Raw genomic sequence first — 13943 nt, 5'->3', positions numbered from 1 at the left:
TTCATTTATCAGAGACAAAGCCTAGGCAGGGAGAATATACCCTCTGGTGTCCTAGGAATGCACTTCTTTTAGGAAAATAAAACAGTAACAATTTGGCAATGCAATTTAAAACATCTTATTTATTTGAGATTGTAGGTCATTATTATTTGAAATAGTGGGTCTATTCTATTGGCCAACATTTTAAAAATTAGAATTGTATTGTAAAGTAAAGTAAAGTGAAGTCGCTTAGTTGTGTCCTACTCTTAGCGACCCCATGGACTGGAGCCTACCAGGCTCTGAGGAGCCTCTCAGTCCATGGAATTTTCCAGGCAAGAGTACCGGAGTGGGTTGCGATTTCCTTCTCCAGGGGATCTTCCCAACCCAGGGATCGAACCTGGGTATCTCGCACTGCAGGCAGACGCTTTACCACCTGAGCCACCAGGGAAGCCTATAATTGTATTGTAAAGGTAGAATTTAAACATCAAGCAGAGTACATCATGTGAAATTTAAACGTCATGGAGAATGCATTATGTGAAATGCCAGGATGGATGAAGTACAAGCTAGAATAAAGATTGCTGGGAGAAATATCAATAACCTCAGATATGCAGATGACACCACCCTATGGCAGTAAGTGAAGAACTAAAGAGCTTCTTGAAAGTAAAAGAGGAAAGTGAAAAAGCTGGCTTAAAACTCAACATTTAAAAGACTAAGATCATGGCATCCAGTCTCATCCCTTTATGGCAAATAGATTAGAAAACAGTGGAAAGTGACAGACTATTTTCTTGGGCTCTGAAATCACTGCAGATGATAACTGCAGCCATGAAATTAAAATACACTTGCTCCTTGGAAGAAAAGCTATGACCAACCTGGACAGCATATTAAAAAGCATAGACGTTACTTTGCTGACAAAGGTCCATCTAGTCAAAACTATGGTTTTTCCAGTAGTCATGTGTGGATGTGAGAGTTGGACTGTAAAGAAAGCTGAACACCGAAGAATTGATGATTTTGAATTGTGGTGTTGGAAAAGACTCTTGAGAGTCCCTTGGACTGTGAGGAGATCCAACCAGTCAATCCTAAAGGAAATCAGTCATGAATATTCATTGGAAGGACTGATGCTGATGCTGAAACTCCCAGTATTTTGGCCACCTGATGCAAAGAACTGACTGGAAAAGACCCTGATGCTGAGAAAGACTGAAGGCAGGAAGAGAAGGGGACAGCAGAGAATGAGATGGTTGGATGACATCACCGACTCGATGGACATGAGTTTGAGTAAGCTCTGGGAGTTGGTGATGGACAGGGAAATCTGGCATGCTGCAGTCCATGGCTTTGCGAAGAGTTGGACACAACTGAGCGAATGACATGAAAAGTTAAACATTTGCCTTTTACAAAATAGGAGTTTGATTTTTAGTGGTTTATGTTGTTTTTACTCTTACTGTAATATATTCAATAAACTATGTTCACTAATAATTTAAAAAGGAACCGTGGCTTATCTGTGTATGTGTGTGTATGTATATATATATATATGTATATATACATATACATATATATATATTTGAGAAAGAGAATATAAGTTTATAATAATAGTTTTAAATTTTATTCACTGCATTATTGTTATTCATTTTGATGGTGAGAAGAAAGCTTGTAAAGTTCATACTATTGTAGGACTCTTGAGACATTATAGTAGTAAATTGCTTCTTTTACATTGATTAATATTTCATGTATCCTTACTAGAATTCTTCTTAACTGGGTATTCCATGAGTGTATTCAAGGGAGATGATTCTAGATAGTCTTGTATCAGAAATACATGACTGTTTTTCCATTTCACACAGACATCCTTTGGTCTAGAGTTCAATATTAAAAGTGATTATAGCTGAAGACATTGCATGTTAGATTGTAAATTTGAAGGAGTTGTGAAGACTCAGGTTTAAAATCTGGGTTCTTTGTATAACTAAGTTGTCCAATTTTGATCTTCTGCTGCTTGTAAACTTAATTTTACATACTTCATTAAGGTAGAGAATGTATGATTTTTAAACAGTGAGATTTGGGACTTCACAAAGATGAAATACTACTGCTTTCTGAAATACTTGATATATTCTTTAATGTCATACTAAAATTCCATTGTTTATTATTTTTAACTTATATTTTCATGATTAATCCATGTGTGGTTAAGTCCCTTATAATCAACATATGCAAAACTTTATGATTGATTTTAGAGTTCTTGTTTTAGAAGACTGAATTGTTAATATAATTAAGGGTGCTGTTAATATTCCAATACTTATTTCCCTAATAAACTTCCAATTAAACCTCTCAGTTTGATATTAATTTTAAGTGCATTTGTTCCATCTTTCCCAAATAGAATGAATAAACTTGTGAAGTTTGCTAAAAGCACACAGCATTGGCCAGAGATTATATAATAATAGTCTTGGAAGAGAACCAGAGATATTATAATCACAGTTCACCGACTATGTGTAATGATTTCTTCAAAGTTGAGAACATGGTGTGCTAGTGTTTTTTGAATCCTTAGACTTTGATCGAGGAGGGGGGCTTCAGAGCTTAGGCCAAGGTGCCAATAGAGATTTGCACCTGATCAGACCTTTCTTTTTTTGTTTTGAGTAGATAATAGGTGCTTCTGCCAGAAAACCAGATCAAAGCCTAGCAGGGGAGATTACTACATTTAGTTTTATCAGCCACCTTTCAGCTATGGCTATTATAAAGCTGATAACAGGGTGGGGGTGAATGAAATCATCTGTTTTCAACCTCCCTGTGGTGCTTTCATCATGATTTGTTTAAGTACCAGGAGGACCATGTCTACAGTGAGGACACCTGGTCGGGCACCCTCTCCATCGCTGTCAAAGTTTAAAGCACTTAACTAGTAATCACTGCTCTGACTCTAAGGCAATAGGGTACCATGTTTCGTTTGGTTTTAACTTGGCAACTGCTGTGGCTTCTTTGGCACCTGGTCCTCTGCCAGCCATCTCAGTTACCTTGGATTAACTTCAGATGAGTTTTTTTTTTTTTTTTAATTTGTCTTTCTCTCACTGTTATCAAGGCAAAAGGTTGCAGTTTCTGTTCTCTTCCTCCATAGACTATAACACTAAGGCAGCCTTGTGTGTGTGTATGTGTTTTCTTTATAATTTCCTTCAAGGCTGTCCTTGATGATAAGGATTTGAATGAAGGATGTCTTCCTTGCCACAAGTTGACAAGGGCCACCTGATGCAAAGAACCAGCCTATTAGAAAAGATCCTGATGCTGGGAAAGATTGAGAGCAGGAGGAGAAGAGGGTGACAGAAAATGAAATGGCTGGATAGCATCACTGACTCAATGGACATAAGTCTGGGAGATAATGAAAGACAGGAAAGGCTGGTGTGCTGCAGTCCATGGGGTCGCAAAGAGTTGGACATGACTTAGCGACTGAACAACAACAAAAAACAAAGCAAGAGCTGGTTTCTTTGATGACTGACTGGTTCAGTGATTCCTGCATGACAAGATTTTTTTTGTATGACAAATTTGTTTTATATGACAAAGCCATCTGTATGACAATGGCTACATTTAAACAGAATGCTTCCTGGGATGGTTTTACTTCTATTTTTTGAGTGCAGAAATAAATTAAAAATTTCCTTAGTAGCATTTTAAATAAATGTGTACTGTCTAAATACTCTTTAACTGCTCTTCAAAAGCACATTCTAAAAGTTAAGACTCCTGGGTGCTCATATTATACATTCCATAGAGACTTGTATATATATGATGTTTTTGAGTTTTCTGGCATCTGTACCATATGTGGAAATGTGCAGAATGCCTCTCTGATGTGGAAATGTGTTTAGTTTGTAGCACGTTGGCTCTTCTATTAGTGTTTACTAATTACTTATGCTCGTTGCATATAGTTTTGTAAAGTAGGGGAATGAATGTTAAGTATATTGATCTTTGAGCCAGTTGAACTCAAAGTTCTAATACTGAAATCTTTTGAATCCAGTTTAACCTATATGTGTCTCTTTTTTTTAATCTGAGAAAAATATGATGTTGCAATTTAGACATTTTCTAAGGTTTCCTCAGTACTGAAATTTTAGATGACTTGGAATATAATTTTACTATTTAAAAGGATTATGCTTTGTGCTGTGCTTAGTTGCTCAGTCATGTCTGACTCTTTGCAACTCCATGGACTGTAACCCACCAGACTTTTCTGTCCATGGGGATTCTCCAGGCAAGACTACTGGAGTGGGTTGCTATGCCCTGTTCCAGGGGATCTTCCCAGCCCAGAGATCAAACCTAGGTCTCCTGCATTGGATTCTTTACTGTCTGATTCTCCAGGGAAGCCCAAGAATACTGGGGTGGGTAGCCTGTCCCTTGTCCAGGGGAACTTCCTAACCCAGAAATCTAACCAGGGTCTCCTGCATTGCAGGCAGATTCTTTACCACTGAGCTACCCAGGTAGTCCTAAAATGATTATATTTATACATTAATAAGTTTGCATTTTTTTTTTCATAATGTATGATTGACATCATCATGATTTGTTGGTGTCAGAAACTACCCAACTTACAGCATCATTCCTATGGGAAAGCCTAATGCTCTTTACAGCTATCTGTAAGATGTGGTTTCTGGGAAACCCATCATGGGCCAAAAGTAAAGGCTGCCTGCTATGGGTTAAAGATAATTGACTAGAAAGTAGATTCAGTGGAAGGGAAAGTTAATTTATTTAAAGACTTTTCTTGTTGCCACCGAGGATGCTAAATTGATTTTGCCTTATTGCATAGAAAAACTGCATCACATTCATTATACTGGAGGAGTTACTTTTGGGGAATATATTGCCTTTTAGTTGCTACATCAATGATTTTAAGATACTTAAAAAACAACAATCCCAAATTTAACATCTGCCCATTCTTTTTTTTTTTTTTATCTGCCCATTCTTATCCCTAGGACTTATGCAGGTGGTAAAAGAAATGTAAATAAAGAAAGATTTTGCATAGCTGTAGCTGGCTTCTTTATACTTTCAGTTATCAATAGTTTAGGTCTTAACTGTTTATATTTACTCTTGATACTCCTACTGTGTCCAATTTTTGTGTTTATATCAGTACCACATCATTCTCATAATTTCTCTAGTTGGAAATGTTGCAGTTGAAACTGACTCAACTTTATTATAACCCAAACTACTCTTCAATTTTTCATGATAGAATCAGTTTTTGAATTGCATTGTCTTTGTCATGTTTCATGTCTGGGTTACATTCTTTATTCCCACCATTACCTAGATTTCTATATGTCATTCTCTTGATTAACTGGCCTATCCGGTATCAATATCCACATTAGGGCATCCTGCAAACTGGCTTTGAAGAATCAAAACTGTATGCCTGTTTTTCTGGCCCCTCTAATCATACCCTTTGCTTTTGAACTGTGGTGTTGGAGAAGACTCTTGAGAGTCCCTTGAACTGCGGGGAGATCCAACCAGTCCATTCTGAAGGACATCAGCCCTGGGATTTCTTTGGAAGGAATGATGCTGAAGCTGAAACTCCAGTACTTTGGCCACCTCATGTGAAGAGTTGACTCATTGGAAAAGACTCTGATGCTGGGAGGGATTGGGGGCAGGGGGAGAAGGGGACAACAAAGGATGAGATGGCTGGATGGCATCACTGACTCGATGGATGTGAGTCTCGGTGAACTCCGGGAGTTGGTGATGGACAGGGAGGCCTGGCATGCTGCGATTCATGGGGTCGCAGAGTCGGACACGACTGAGCGACTGAACTGAACTGAACTGAACTGAATCATACCCTTTGTCACCTTCTTTTGAACCACTCCAGCCTCACCTCTGTGTTTCAACATATCTATGTAGCTACATCTACATAACCCACATAATGTCTTTTTGTACCTTCTCCCTGCACCTTCTTTTTGTACCTTCTCTTTGTACCTTCTTCTCTTTTTGTGTTTCACCCTGTCTCTGGCTTCTTGATTGTTGAGTGAATGAGTGACAGTGGCTCCGTAGTGTCTGATTGTTAGCGACCCCATGCGCTGTAGCCCGCCAGGCTCCTCTGGCCATGTAATTCTCCAGGCAAGAATACTTGAGTGGTTTGTCATTTCCTTGATTGGTGGGATTGTCTTTATTTTAGGTTTGTAGCCAAATGTCCTGCTGTATTGCCTGATGTTATAGATAGATAATTTTCAAATTATTTTTTCTTCTGCTGAGCACAGGATTCATGTTTTCTACTGTAACCTGTCTTCCCCCTATTGTCTTGCTCATTGCTGGGCACAGAATTAGTTGCTAAAATTAGGAATTGCTGCTTGAACCCTTAACTCAATTTAAGTACTTATATATTTTTTATTTATGCTATCTAATGATTTTTGTTTCACAGATATTTACCTATTCAGAACATTCTTAGTTTTAGTAGTTAAAATATCACATAATACTTTTTATACATGTAATTTAGAAATTTAGTTTTCATGTATTTTCAGTGACAGGTTTACAGCATTTACTTGTAGCTGTTGGCTTACAATTAGTCAATTTCATTCTTATTCTAATAATGAAGAAATTAATGAATTTAATGAATGGACTAGTTACAAATTTTTGCAGGACAGCAATATTCCAATTTTCTTTTTTTTTGAAATAAAAGTGACAAACTCCGGGATTTTAGAGTTGAATATTAGAGGGCATTTTACTAAACTTCCTTTGTTTTATCAAAGGGAATAAATCCCTGCCCTCTGGAACTTTTCTGGAACTAATTAACCCTGAGCTTGTGAGCTTAAGATACTTTTACCACATTGTACTCCTGTCTGGTTCTAACTTGACAATGAAATTACTGATTGATGTGGTCTCTTTTTTTCTGTCTGTAACATCAGAGAGATAGCTTGTACATATGATTTTCATGAGTGTAGAAGTACAAAAAATGACTGAAGAAGATGAAAGATGAACAGTCACAAGTCATCTTCAGTGACTTCATATTTATATTTTATTGGTGGAAAGAAAATGAAAATACTAATGACTATTTCCCTCAGGAATGTTAACATACAGTTCTCTCTTTCCTGTCAAGGTAAGGAAAAAAATCTGAAAAGTATCTCTCAAGGCAGTACATTAAATCTTTTACTTTTGTTTTTTGAGTCATTAATAAACATTTGAATTATCTTATTTTGTCTTTAGAAAATACATAGGTAGCAAAAAAATGAAATAGTAAGAATAGATTAAATATACTGAAAATATTTTGCTTTAGATGACCTTTATATTTAAAGAGGACTTAGGACTCCAGATAAAGGACTGATTTAGGGGTAGATGATCATATTATTGTACTACAGTAATTTAACTAGAGCCATTATGTTTTGGAGATTGTAAAACAAATGAATTGTTAAAAATAATTTTACTGTTCACTGGGGCACAGTGGTTATTACAGAATAACGATAGTTTCTATCAGTAATGCAGTTGGCAAACACAAGTAAACTGCTTTATTCTTTGCATGTCTTTGATGCTTTGCCTTTCTGTATATGGACCCTGATTCCCAGGAAGACTGAAATCAAGTATTTCTAATAGTTCTCTGTCTTATATAAACTTTAATTAATGATTCTCTCACTTTCTTTGTGTTTTTTGCTTCCTCTCATGTAAGAAATATGTCTTTTTGTGTTCAATAATGGATGACCCTTGAAATTTAGTGACAAATGTGGGTTAATTTAAGTCATCATCATCAATTTAACGGGCACCTCTAGCAATACGTTTTTCATTTTTAAAAAATTGTAGCATGAAGCAAAACATGTTTCTCTGGGGAACAGCAATGATTATTAGATAATCACACACCTCTGGGCATAAGACTGGAAAGGTACAAACAAATGTATCCATTCCTTTGACACAGTGATTATTTCATAGCAACTGAGTACTTCATTCCAGTCTTCCCTGCCACTACTATCTCATTTTTCCTGTTACTCTATTAGACTGAAAGAGGAATAATAGAAATTTTCTAAGGTGCTAAAACACGATGCTGATAGTTTTATGATGGTTCAGTGTATATTTCAGCCGAATTGTACATTTCCTTATAATCACAAGAAAATCAGAATGGTCCATTAACCCAAGTAGTCTGAAAATAGATCTATTTAAGCTCTTTTATTTATTTAATTTATTTATTTATTTAAGCTCGTTTCTAGTTAGACTTACCAGATCTATTTTCATAAATCTCAATTTTTAACTTATATACTATTGCTGTTGACAGCTTTGATGTACACTCTTGTGTGTGTATATTTGCACCATCCTTAGGATATTTAAGCAAGAAATGAATATTTTACTTAATGTTTCAGAGTCTGTACATAGACATGGTTCCAAGACCACAGACAAGGGAGTTTTATATGTTTTTGCTACTAACTGTGGAGTCTTGTGGGTTGTTTGGTCAACTGTTCAGTACAAACTTTTCAGGGGAAGATGTTTTGTGACTTGTAGGTAGTAGCTATGTGTTGGAGGAAGAGTTATACAGTTTTAATGAGCATGGACTTTGGGATTAAATCCAGTTAGAGTAAAATCCCAGCTGAATCACTTGCTTTCTCTTTGCTTATACAACTTATTTATTGTGTCTAGACCTCAAATTTGTTCAAAAGTGCCTAAGGTACTGTCTGGCAAATAAGTGTTCAGTGAATACTAGTTCTTTGTTTTTCTTTTTTTTTTTTTTTTTTTAAATTTTATTTTATTTTTAAACTTAACATAACTGTATTAGATTTGCCAAATATCAAAATGAATCCGCCACAGGTATACATGTGTTCCCCATCCTGAACCCTCCTCCCTCCTCCCTCCCCATTCCATCCCTCTGGGTCGTCCCAGTGCACCAGCCCCAAGCATCCAGTATCGTGCATCGAACCTGGACTGGCAACTCATTTCATACATGATATTTTACATGTTTCAATGCCATTCTCCCAAATCTTCCCACCCTCTCCCTCTCCCACAGAGTCCATAAGACTGTTCTATACATCGGTGTCTCTTTTGCTGTCTCGTACACAGGGTTATTGTTACCATCTTTCTAAATTCTGTCTCGTGTTTGCCATCATGTTCGTAACTTTGGTTGGACTATGTGTTTTGGATGGTTAGGTGGGTCTGATGTAGTGGTTAACAGCTTTGTATAGAGACAAAAATAAAGACACCCAGGCATTGTTCTATCCCTGTGGATAACATGAATTGATCAAGAGATTCCTGAAATCCTGAAAGGTCATTGTAAATGTTTCTTGTCAACATATTGGAGGTCTTTCCTGAGAGCTGTAGGAAGCCTCACTGAAGCCATGACCTTTCTTAACTGGACTCTAATCAGAAGTAAAGAATGTAATGAATGCCTATTCCATGTTAGAATAGTTCACATGTTATCATGAGATCCCCTTCAAATCAGCTCTGTGTTTGAGAGAATGAAGAAGGCATATGAGAAGTTCATGAATTCTCACATAGTAAAATCATGACCCAGAACCCCAGCTTAGGTGGGTCAAGGCTGAATTATAAACCTAGTCATGGCTTTCTTGGGTTTGCATGTTTTACATATATCTGGCCACATGTTTTTATTTTCTGTTTTTATTATGGATGTGAAAAACAAATATAAATAAAGGAGAGAGATCTTTGCTCCTTTGAAAGGCATAAGTTTTAAATAATACAGCAGTTAATAGGTTTTGGTCCAGAAATCAATTATAGAAGAATAAGGGAGAGAGAGAACATAAAATATTTCATACTTTATTGACTGACCTAAGTAACTTCCATTCTTATAAATTGGTTTTAGAAATGCATCACAGTTTTGCCTGTTCAAAGATGCATTTATGGCATGTAGATGAATCAGAGACTTTCTTCCTTTTACCATTTACTTTGTAAAGACTCATCACTGATATTGATTTGTTACTTTCTGGGTATGCATTAATCTGTGGATATTTTGTTTCTGCTTGTTCCTGAAAACCTGTATATCAAAAGTATCATTTAATTAGCTGTACTTTTATAATATTAATAACATAATAGCCAATCTTATAATAAATTATAAAATGTTTCATTTTGCTATTTGATAATCTCTAGAACAGAGTGAGATCTAATTTTCAGGTGAACTGCTTAGCAATTCTGCCCCCAACCTCAATTACAGTCTTCTGTATACCTTCATATGCCACTTTAATTTCATGTTTTCACTTAAATCCACAGGCAAGCCCTGTTGGTTAAACAAACTTGGAAATGCTTGGAAGCATTGTTTGAAGGAAGCATATAAAAGCTTCTGTGTTGACACCTGGTTTAGTACAAGATTATTTTATTTCTTGCACTCTGTATGCCTGGCCTGAATTCTTCCCTTTAGTATCATTTTGTTCTTAGTTGTGTAATCACTACCCTGGTCTTCCAGACATGTTGCCTTCCCTCCTGGTGAAACAGAATCATAATTCTAGAGAGACGTTACAGATATTACAGTTCGATGATTTAATTTTATAGGAGAAAACATTATGACCCAGAGAGTGACCCCATATCACCTGTCAGTGGCATACTCAGGATTAGATCCTGAGTCTGATTTCTGAAACCAGTGTTCTTTAGCTCATATATAACTGTGTAGACCTTTTGAGTGTATTCAAGTTTTGACTGTTAGGCAAGCACATTATTTAATTTTTCTCAGCTTCAAGATATGACTATTAATAACTGTGCTACCTACCTTGCAGCTCTTTTGTGTGGAACAAATAAAAGAAAGTGCATTGAGGTACTCTACGTTATGGTTCTTAACAATGATGACTTGCAAATTTAGTGCACTTTATAACCCTTCAAGTTTGCTGTTAATCTGTGGTAGAGAAAAGATGCCCTTAAGGAAAGAGCAGGACAGCGTATATCACCATTTATATGATATCATTGTTTAAAATACCAGGTTGTTTTTCTATAAAGGAAAGATTATTTCTTTAATCTTGGTTTTTTAAAATTAACTTTATTTATTGTAATTGGAGGCTAATTACTTTACAATATTGTGGTGTTTTTTGCCACACATCAACATGAATCAGCCATGGGTGCGCATGTGTCTTCCCGTCCTGAAACCCCCCAGTCGCATTCACAACTGGGTGTTGCTTTGGCTCCATCTCTTCATTCTTTCTGGAGTTATTTCTCCACTGATGTCCAGTAGCATATTGGGCACCTACTGACCTGGGGAGTTCATCTTTCAGTGTCCTATCTTTTTGCCTTTTCATACTGTTTATGGGGTTCTCAACACAAGAATACTGAAGTGGTTTGCCATTCACTTCTCCAGTGGACCACATTTTGTCAGAATGCTCCACCATGAAATGAGCCACAGGAGCTGACTGTGGCTCAGATCATGAACTCCTTATTGCCAAATTCAGACTTAAATTGAAGAAAGTAGGGAAAACCACTAGACCATTCAGGTTTGACCTAAATCAAACCCCTTGATTATACAGTTGAAGTGAGAAATAGATTTAAGGGCCTAGATCTGATAGATAGAGTGCCTGATGAACTATGGAATGAGGTTCATGACATTGTACAGGAGACAGGGATCAAGACCATCCCCATGGAAAAGAAATGCAAAAAAGCAAAATGGCTGTCTGGGGAGGCCTTACAAATAGCTGTGAAAAGAAGAGAAGCGAAAAGCAAAGGAGAAAAGGAAAGATATAAGCATCTGAATGCAGAGTTCCAAAGAATAGCAAGGAGAGATAAGAAAGCCTTCCTCAGCGATCAATGCAAAGAACAGAGGAAAACAACAGAATGGGAAAGACTAGAGATCTCTTCAAGAAAATTAGAGATACCAAGGGAACATTTCATGCAACGATGGGCTCGATAAAGGACAGAAATGGTATGGACCTAACAGAAGCAGAAGATATTAAGAAGAGATGGCAAGAATACACAGAAGAACTGTACAAAAAAGATCTTCACGACCCAGATAATCACAATGGTGTGATCACTGACCTAGAGCCAGACATCCTGGAATGTGAAGTCAAGTGGGCCTTAGAAAGCAGCACTACGAACAAAGCTAGTGGAGGTGATTGAATTCCAGTTGAGCTCTTTCAAATCCTGAAAGATGGTGCTGTGAAAGTGCTGCACTCAATATGCCAGCAAATTTGGAAAACTCAGCAGTGGCCACAGGACTGGAAAAGGTCAGTTTTCATTCCAGTCCCAAAGAAAGGCAATGCCAAAAATGCTCAAACTACCGCACAATTGCACTCATCTCACATGCTAGTAAAGTAATGCTCAAAATTCTCCAAGCCAGGCTTCAGCAATATGTGAACGGTGAGCTTCCAGATATTCAAGCTGGTTTTAGAAAAGGCAGAGGAACCAGAGATCAAATTGCCAACATATGCTGGATCATGGAAAAGCAAGAGAGTTCCAGAAAAGCATCTATTTCTGCTTTATTGACTATGCCAAAGCCTTTGACTGTGTGGATCACAATAAACTGTGGGAAATTCTGAAAGAGATGGGAATACCAGACCACCTTACCTGCCTCTTGAGAAATCTGTATGCAGGTCAGGAAGCAACAGTTAGAACTGGACATGGAACAACAGACTGGTTCCAAATTGGGAAAGGAGTTAAGTCACGGCTATATATTGTCACCCTGCTTATTTAACTTCTATGCAGAGTACATCATGAGAAATGCTGTGCTGGAAGAAGCACAAGCTGGAATCAAGATTGCTGGGAGAAATATCAATAACCTCAAATATGCAGATGACACCACCCTTATGGCACAAAGCGAAGAAGAACTAAAGAGCCTCTTGATGAAAGTGAAAGAGGAGAGTGAAAAAGTTGGCCTAAAGCTCAACATTCAGGAAATGAAGATCATGGCATCCGGTCCCATCACTTCATGGGAAATAGATGGGGAAACAGTGGACACAGTGGCAGACTTCATTTTTTGGGGCTCCAAAATCACTGCAAATGGTGACTGCAGCCATAATATTAAAAGACTCTTGCTCCTTGGAAGAATAGTTATGACCAACCTAGACAACATATTAAAAAGTGGAGACATTACTTTGCCAATAAAGGTCCCTCAGGTCAAGGCTTGGTTTTTCCAGTGGTCATGTATGGGTGTGAGAGTTGGACTATATAAACAGCTGAGCACCGAAGAATTGATGCTTTTGAACTGTGGTGTTGGAAAAGACTCTTGAGCGTCCTTTGGACCACAAGGATAATCCAGCCAGTCCAGCCTAAAGGAGATCAGGCCTAAATATTCATTGGAAGGACTGATGTTGAACCTGAAACTCCAATACTTTGGCCACATGATGCAAAGAACTTACTTATTGGAAAAGACCCTGATGCTGGGAAGGATTGAAGGCAGGAGGCAAAGGGGATGACAGAGAATGAGATGGTTGGATGGCATCACCGACTCAATGGACATCAGTTTGAGTAAACTCCAGGAGCTGGTTATGGACAAGGAGGCCTGGCATGCTTCTGTCCATAGGGTTGCAGAGTCGGACATGCCTGAGCGACTGAACTGAACTGAATTGGACATCTAGGTTGCTTCCATGTCCTAGCTATTGTGAACAGTGCTGAAATGAACGTTGAGGTACATAGGTCTCTTTTAGTTTTGTTTCCTCAATGTGGACAGCAATGGGATTGCTGGGTTGTATGGCAGTTCTATTTCCAGTTTTTTAAGGTATCTCCCCCTGTTCTCCAGTGACTGTACTAGTTTGCATTCCCACCAATGGTATTAGAGGTTTCTCTTTTCTTTACACTGTCTCCAGTGTTTATTGTTGTAGACTTCTTGATGGCAGTCATTCTGATCAATGAGAGATGGTACCTCATTGTGGCTTTGATTTGCATTTCTCTAATAAAGAGTGATGTTGAGCATTTTTCATGTGTTTGTTAGTCATCTGTATGTCTTTGGAGAAATGTCTGAAAAATATGGAATGCTTCATGAATTTGCATGGCAGTCATCCTTGTGCAGGGGCCATGCTAGCTTCTGTATTGTTCCAGTTTTAGTTTATGTGCTGCCCAAGTGAGCACTAAATCTTGGTTTTCTTGTTAGCAGTGGATAACTAGCTTGGTATTCCAAATAGTGCCACCTTCAGCATGTTTGTCCAGATGGAAGA

The 13943-nt window shown here is 37.6% G+C and overlaps 1 protein-coding gene and 1 non-coding gene across 5 annotated transcripts in view; one reads left to right on the top strand and one right to left on the bottom strand.

Annotated features, from left to right (window-relative positions):
• Positions 1–13943, top strand: part of PTPRK (protein tyrosine phosphatase receptor type K) — a 635100-nt gene that overhangs the window by 286744 nt on the left and 334413 nt on the right. The window lies entirely within an intron of this gene.
• Positions 13750–13857, bottom strand: LOC129620302 (U6 spliceosomal RNA). The gene has a single exon (XR_008698489.1). It is a non-coding gene; the product is annotated as a U6 spliceosomal RNA (small nuclear RNA).

The sequence above is a fragment of the Bubalus kerabau genome, chromosome 9, assembly GCF_029407905.1.
Source record: "Bubalus kerabau isolate K-KA32 ecotype Philippines breed swamp buffalo chromosome 9, PCC_UOA_SB_1v2, whole genome shotgun sequence".
Lineage (NCBI taxonomy): Eukaryota > Metazoa > Chordata > Mammalia > Artiodactyla > Bovidae > Bubalus > Bubalus kerabau.
The sequence above is the reverse complement of the archived record's forward strand: the minus strand, read 5'-3'. Positions and strand labels throughout refer to the sequence as shown.